The sequence below is a fragment of the Myodes glareolus genome, chromosome 4 (genome assembly GCF_982192425.1).
Source record: "Myodes glareolus chromosome 4, mMyoGla1.1, whole genome shotgun sequence".
NCBI classification, from domain to species: domain Eukaryota; kingdom Metazoa; phylum Chordata; class Mammalia; order Rodentia; family Cricetidae; genus Myodes; species Myodes glareolus.
Window position 1 is genome coordinate 72,690,283 of NC_142029.1, and position 6,962 is coordinate 72,697,244.

Below are 6,962 nucleotides of genomic sequence, written 5' to 3' on the forward strand. Positions count from 1 at the left end.
TGAGCCTAAGGACACTGCAGTCATAAAGGTAGGACTAAAGATCCCCTCTAAAGGGACAGTCAAGCTCCTCCCCAATGATCTCCCAATAAATTAGAATCCCCACCACCACCACCACCTCCAAAGGAAGCTTGTGCTGGAAGAAGGAAAGGCCTGTGGCCCTGCAGCCAGTCACAGGAGGCTCCAGAGATGTCACACAACTCTGACACTCGCCAGATCATCTTGCAGGAGGGTGGTACTGAGACAAGGAGGAGCCAGTGGTGGGGGGACCACACCTTGACCAGGACTGCTCAGATGGATGTTCCTTCTGCCTTCTATTTAAACTGAAGTTTCATGGCAGGATCCCAAGTTGAATTTGAAGGTTAGCTATCAGTCATATTGGATTGGGGCCTGTCCATCTGTCCTCGGTTTACCTTGATTTCTCTTTCAAAGGCCCTACCTCCAAGTACAACTGGGGTTGGTATAGCATATGTACTTGTGAGGAAAACACAATACAGTTCATGAAGGACCCCAAGCGGGCACTGTCATTACCCTTGCAGAGCTTCGGGGCATCAGGGAAGCTTTGTCAGGTGTTCAAAGCACCTGCTTCTTAGCCACACAAAGCCAGTGCACAACAACTATGACCATCCAAGGTCACAGTGGCTACTACTGCCACCAAGGAAATCAACGTGATAAAAGCAATTTCTCTGACCCACTGCCCCAAACAGAATCATCACGGTCCTCCCTGTTCCACAGGCTCTGTACCCCTTGACTCCTACTGTCCAGCGGGAGTGTGAGCCATGCCTCTGATGGGTAGACCATGCCTGGGCATGGCCCTCTAGTCCTGGCCTTTTGCTTCTTTATAGATTACCTACTGTGCCAAAAACAGGGGTGTTCACTGCTGACTTCTGACAGTGGATGTAAGAGGAAGAAAGTAAATTCCAAGGGTGAGGATGGTGGGGTACCGAGCATCAAGGGAAGCTTTGGGGTGACTGATGGAGGTTCTGGCAATTTCCCTGAAAGCAGGGAAAATGGTTGGGGTATTCCTAGGGAGAGTGTAAGGAGACAAGCCCCTCAATGGAGTCAGGGTAGCATGGGCAGCACCACGGAGAAGGCAGGGGTGGTTGCCTGCTGCAGGAACTCTGGGAAGTGTCTAGGTGAGAAAAGTGGGGAATCAGACAAGGTGAGAACAATGAGGGAGAAAGTGAGGCCCAAAGGAAGAGAAACACACACAGGTGACCAACGGCATGAGGGGGGGTTGAGGAAAGAGATCCCCAGAGTAGTTCCTGGAAGAAGGGTGAGGGAGAAGCCAGGAATCTAGACGTGAATACCTGGGGGTCAGCTTGTCGGCCTATCCCAGGGACCTGTCAGGCAGGCTGTGGACCGATGTGTGTGTATATTCACGTGTGTGTGTTTCGTGAACATCAGTGTGCACATGTATACACGACCTTTGACGAGCATGTGTAGAGGTCAGAAGAGGACACTGGTGTCCTCTATCACTCTCTGCCTTGTTGCTCCAAGACAGGCACTTTCAGAATGTTGTAACTGAGGATTCAAACTCAGGTCCTCATGTTTGCAAGGGGCACGTTCTTACCCACTGAGCCATTTCTCTAATCCTGGCCTCAAACTCTATGCTTCTGCTAGAGCCAGGGAAAAGTGGGCACCCCAGACTCCAGGGAGGCAGCTAAAAGGAGGGGCACAGGAGGAGCCTGTGCCACATCTGTGTATATTTCTTACAGGAGCTGATTGCTAGTGTAGCCCAGGGTCAGGAGAAGTAGAGAATGGTGGTCTTCGTCTCAGTATGAAAAGCTAAGAGCTGGGAGCAGGGCCTGGCAGGGGACCCTTAGCTGGAAATGAAGCCCAGCATTCATCTCTAGCAAGTGGGTGAGTTTCAAGTTGCACCTGTTTCCCTGTTATCATTCCTGAACCTATTCTGTTAAATATTTCATTTTCAACTCAGCTGTGTTCAGGGAAACTGAGGCCAGGTTCCCAGCCCAGCCACCTAAAGCCAGTGGAGAGTGGCCAGAGAACGCTTTCATAAGAGGGCTCAGGGGAACAGAATACAGTTTGGAGTTCAGACTGCTCCCCACCTCCACCCCACCAGCACCCCACACTCCCACCTCCACCCCTGCTCCCAGAGTTGCTTCCTAGACAACCATCTCCTGGGCACAGGGTTTCTCAGTGGCTTCCATCCGCCCCCTGACCTTCCCCAGCAGGAGGACTCTCAGAGACCAGCAGCTCAGAGCCTTCTCCACACTCCAGGATGAAGAAAGAGGCCTGCATCTCAATCTGCCAGGTTTTCCATGAACATCCTCCCTCTCTCCTTTCAGCTTACTGACTCTGCCCAAGAATCAGCCTGTGGTTGTCGGCTCATGATCACAAGAGATTCCCTTCCTGCCCTCAAAGCTCTCCCACCGTGGCTGGGGTTGTGCCGGAAGAGTTATATGTGGAAAGGAACCGGATTCCATCCGGCAATCGGAGATGCGTGTCTCTCCAAGGAGACAGGGGAGCCGGCTGCAGCAGTGGGAAAAGAGGAAGAGAGGCCCCTGGGAGATTGCATTACCCCAGGATGTGGTTTGAATTCCACTCTTCTCTCCCATCCACTCCCTCTGCACCGTTTATTAAGGGTACCAAATTAAAAACACAAGATGTAATTGCAACATGGGCTCACATGGGCTCAGTCTCCAAAATTGTCAGGGGATGAGGTAGGGCGAGACAGATGGACAACACAGACCACAAACCCACAGAAGAAAGCAGAGTCAGCACCCATATTAAACAGCCAGGCCCTCCCCTGTGAGCTCAGGGAAAGCCGTCCAGGGAGTGTCATTTCACAAGACAGACACACACACACACACACACACACACACACACACACACACAGTCCTAGAGTACAGGCCCTGTGGGAGGGACAGAATTCCCCTACACCATGTCTTTCTCCATCAATGCAAGCATGTCCTTGCATAGATGACTAAACTGTTCAGTCATCTGTAATTCAGCCCCTCTCCTAACCAAAGGTTTCCCTCCCTGCCTTGTTCCTTCTTTTCCCTCCTTGTCTTACCCTAGAGCCTGCTCCCCCTCACTCCCCTCACCCCCCCCCCCCCCCGTGTAATGCTTCACGCCAGCAGAGAGCATCAGAACCCTCCAGCTCCGGCTGTGCACCCCCTCCCCCAATGAAGTCTTCTGACCCCTGCCTCCTCTCCCTGCTCCCAGCATGAAACCTTCCCTCAGGCCCAAGTCTCTTGCATGGAGCCAGCACATAGCATCAATTCCCTTGGGCCTTGAATCCTCTCAACAATCTGCCCAAGCTCTCTAAGCCCTTTCGTTCCCTGCTGCAGCATGAAGGGCAGCTTGGCCTTCTACAGTCTGGACCATCAGCAGCATAGCCACACCTCTGTGCATCCAGGAAGTGGTCCGGGGTTCTCCTACTTCTCCATGTTCCTTTTCTAACTCCTTTCTGGGTTCTTCCTCTCAGTCGGCCTCTCAAATATGCTGATTTTCAGACATTTTACCTGGAACCCCCCCTCTCTCCCACATCACCAAGATCCACCAAGATATCCTTGAGACAGCCTGAAATCTGCTCCTGGGTGTCCCAGACTTCCACTTTCTTATATTTGTCTGATACACTAGTCTTCCCCACAGGTACCCCCAGCATTCCCTCACCCCTGATCATCCTCCAGATGTGAAAAATAGCTTCACGCCTGCTCCAGCTCATGACCTTGCCCCTCTCTGTGCCCACTTGCTGCCTCTCAATCATATAGCTAGAGAAGCAAAGGATATTATTTTACTAAGAGCCAGCAGGCTCCAGGCATTGGGCAAAGGGCCTTCTTATGTGCCTTCTCATTTCCACTGACTTTGTGTATAGATGTATACAACACATGCCTATTTTACTGTTTGTGTGTGGAAGGGTAGCCCAGGCTAACGTTGAACTTCCAATCCTCCTGTCTCTGCCTCCTAAGTGCTTCAGCTAGCCCATAGTCTCATCCGGTTACATGCAGTTTTACTTGTGAGCCCCAGTTAGGGATGGGAGGAGGTGAGTGAGCTGCGCCTGTCTGAAGGTCACCAGGGGCAGAACCTAGTGCATTTGGAGCTCAGATGCCTCTCATTCATCTCGAATCTGCTCTGAGTGCAGACCTGACCACTCAAATTCTCTCTTAGCAGCTCAGCCCCCAGAGGCGCCCCAAGCTCTCCCAGTCCTGCTCTCTCCCTAGCCAGAAGGAAGGGCTCAAGTCACCTCCACCATCGGAGATCTTTGCTACCCTTTCCACGCAGTAGTGAAGTATTCTGGAACACTTTTGTCCCTCTCTTCCTTGAGGCCCACCAACAGTGCCCTTCCCAGGGAGAACTCCAGTCACTGTGCTGTGCCAGGAAGCCCTGAGCATGCTGGGTACTCACACCTGAGCATGTGGTGATGTGTCTATTCCAGCGCAGGCCCAGTACAGCCCCTGAGGATATCATGCTGGTCCTCAGTAAAAAACAAAATCTGGAACTAGAACTTTAGCCAGTTGATGATGACGGCTCCATCCAATGGAGACTTAGAGTCTGACGTCCTGGGTCTGGGGATCCAGCTATTCTTACATGGAGTCTCTAGAGAAATGCTGATCCCGACCAGGGCAGCCTAGAGGGATGCCATTCTTACTTACTACCCAACTATAGACCAATAGGACAGGCCTGCCCTGACTCTTGTTGACTTAGTTAAGGTTTCTGTCATTGTGTAGGCAGACCTGGTGCTGGAACAGTAGCTAAGAGTCCTACATCTTGCAGGCAACAGGAAATCCACTGAGATACTGGGCAGTGTCCTGAGTGTAGGACACCTCAAAGCCCACCCCCTATGGCGACACACTACCCCCAATAAGGCCACACCCACTCCAACTAAGCCACACCTCCTAATAATGCTACTACCTATGATCTTATGGGGCCAATTACATTCAAACTACCACACTTTAAAAAAAACAAAAACACTTCTAGGGAACTTGGGGCTAGCAGCAGACAGAGTTGCTTGCCGCTGGAGGAGAAAAGGCCTGGAAGTTCACACTCCCCAGGCACCACAAGCTTAGGCGATCAATACCTCAGTACCCTGGGAACCCATTTCTCACATCACCTGCACTAAGAGCTTCCAGAAAGTTCTCAAAGCCAGAGGCAGCCATCAGGCACTCACAAGAGTTCTGGGGCTCACAGACGCCATGAAGCCCTGGTGAACTGTGGCCTCCAAGACAGCAATGCCGGACAGCAGTGCGGCCGTCTGACTAGCAGTGTGTGCAGCTTGGAGCCATTCCAACTGCAGGACCCTGGGTAAATTTGTTCCCCCAGCCTGAGACCAGTATCCATGACAAGCCCTGGGGGTCCATCCTTCAGAGCTAACCCTGTGCCTCCTCCCTGTGGGTGGGGTTAGTAACCAGAGGCATCTGGGAACAGAGAAAGGCTGCTGCAGTGACATCAAGTACTTTCAAGCCCTTTTATTCCATTAATGGCTAAATGGAACGAGAGGACGGCCAATCAGCCAGGCCTTGCGGCTGCTGGGAACTCTCAAATGGTCCTCTAAAACACTTCTTTTTGCCAGGTGAATATGGTCCCTGTGGCCCCACACCATCAGAGACCTTTCTGGAGAGAATAAACATGTGGGAAATTTACCTTTATGAAACATTAACATGGAACTGAAAGCTGTAAGGACCTGATGCCACTCCATCTTTAGATAGGGAACTGATGCCCTGAGGGCTGCTGGCAGTTCCTCACTCTTGGCTGAGAGGTACATCCTAGCCTTTGACAAAAGAGAGCTTGGATATAGTGATTCAAGCTTCTAATCCCAGCACCCAGGAGATAGGCAGGAGGGTCAAGAGTTGAAAAGTCAGTCTTGAGTATATAGCAAGTTTGAGGTCAACCTAAGCAGTCTGTTGAGACCCTCTCTCAAAACAGACAAACAAGCAAAGTCATTGAGATTACTCAGCAGGTTAAAGATTTGCCACCAAGCCCAAAGACCAGAGTTTGATCCCTGGCACTCACAAAACAGAAAGAGATAATTGGTTCCTGAAAGTTGTTCTCTGACCTCCACGCAAACGCCATGGTACAGGCACATGCTCCCTAATCAGTGAAGGAAGCGAGCAAACAAGCAATGCGAAAACAGACCAAAATTATGGTATGTACCATGTGGCAAACATTCCTTTGCCCTGAGAAGTTAACAAGCTGGTAGGTGAATTCAAATTCTCTGAAGATATTGAGAGCCCTGAGCAACTGAGACAAAATTGGCATTCAACCAATTATAAACCGGGAATAGGTGTGTATGTGGATGAATGGATGGATGGATGAGAGGATGAGTAGATGGGTGGATGGATAGATGTATGGATGGATGGATAGATGTATGTATGGATGGATAGATGTATGTATGTATGTATGGATGGATGGATGGATGGATAAATATATGGATGGATGGATGGATGATGGATGGATGGTTGGATATATGGATGGATGGATGGATATATGGATGGATGGATAGATGAATGGATGGATGGATAAATATATATGATGTATGTATGTATGTATGGATGGATGGATGGATAAATATATGGATGGATGGATGGATGGATGGATGGATGAATGGATGGATGGATAAATATGTATGTATGGATGGATGAATGGATGGATGGATGGATGGATGAATAGGTGGATGGATGGATAGATGGAAAGATGAGTGTGTGGATGGGTGGATTGATGGATGGGTGGGTAAGTGGGTAGATGGATGAGATGGGTGAATTCACAGAAACAGAGAAACTGTGGTTTAAATTATCTTAAGTACTTAAAACTCACTCTCAAAATGGCTGACAACTGAGGTAATTTCTTCAAGGCAGTCTGACTGGTTTTTCTGATAAGAGGAATTGGCTCTACTGAGCAAACTTGCAGAAAGCAGGACATCAGCAAGTTTCAATTTTAATTAAGTTGTTAACACAACTCCAATCCTGTGGTTTTCTCTGCATCTTTTAGATTAAAACCTATCT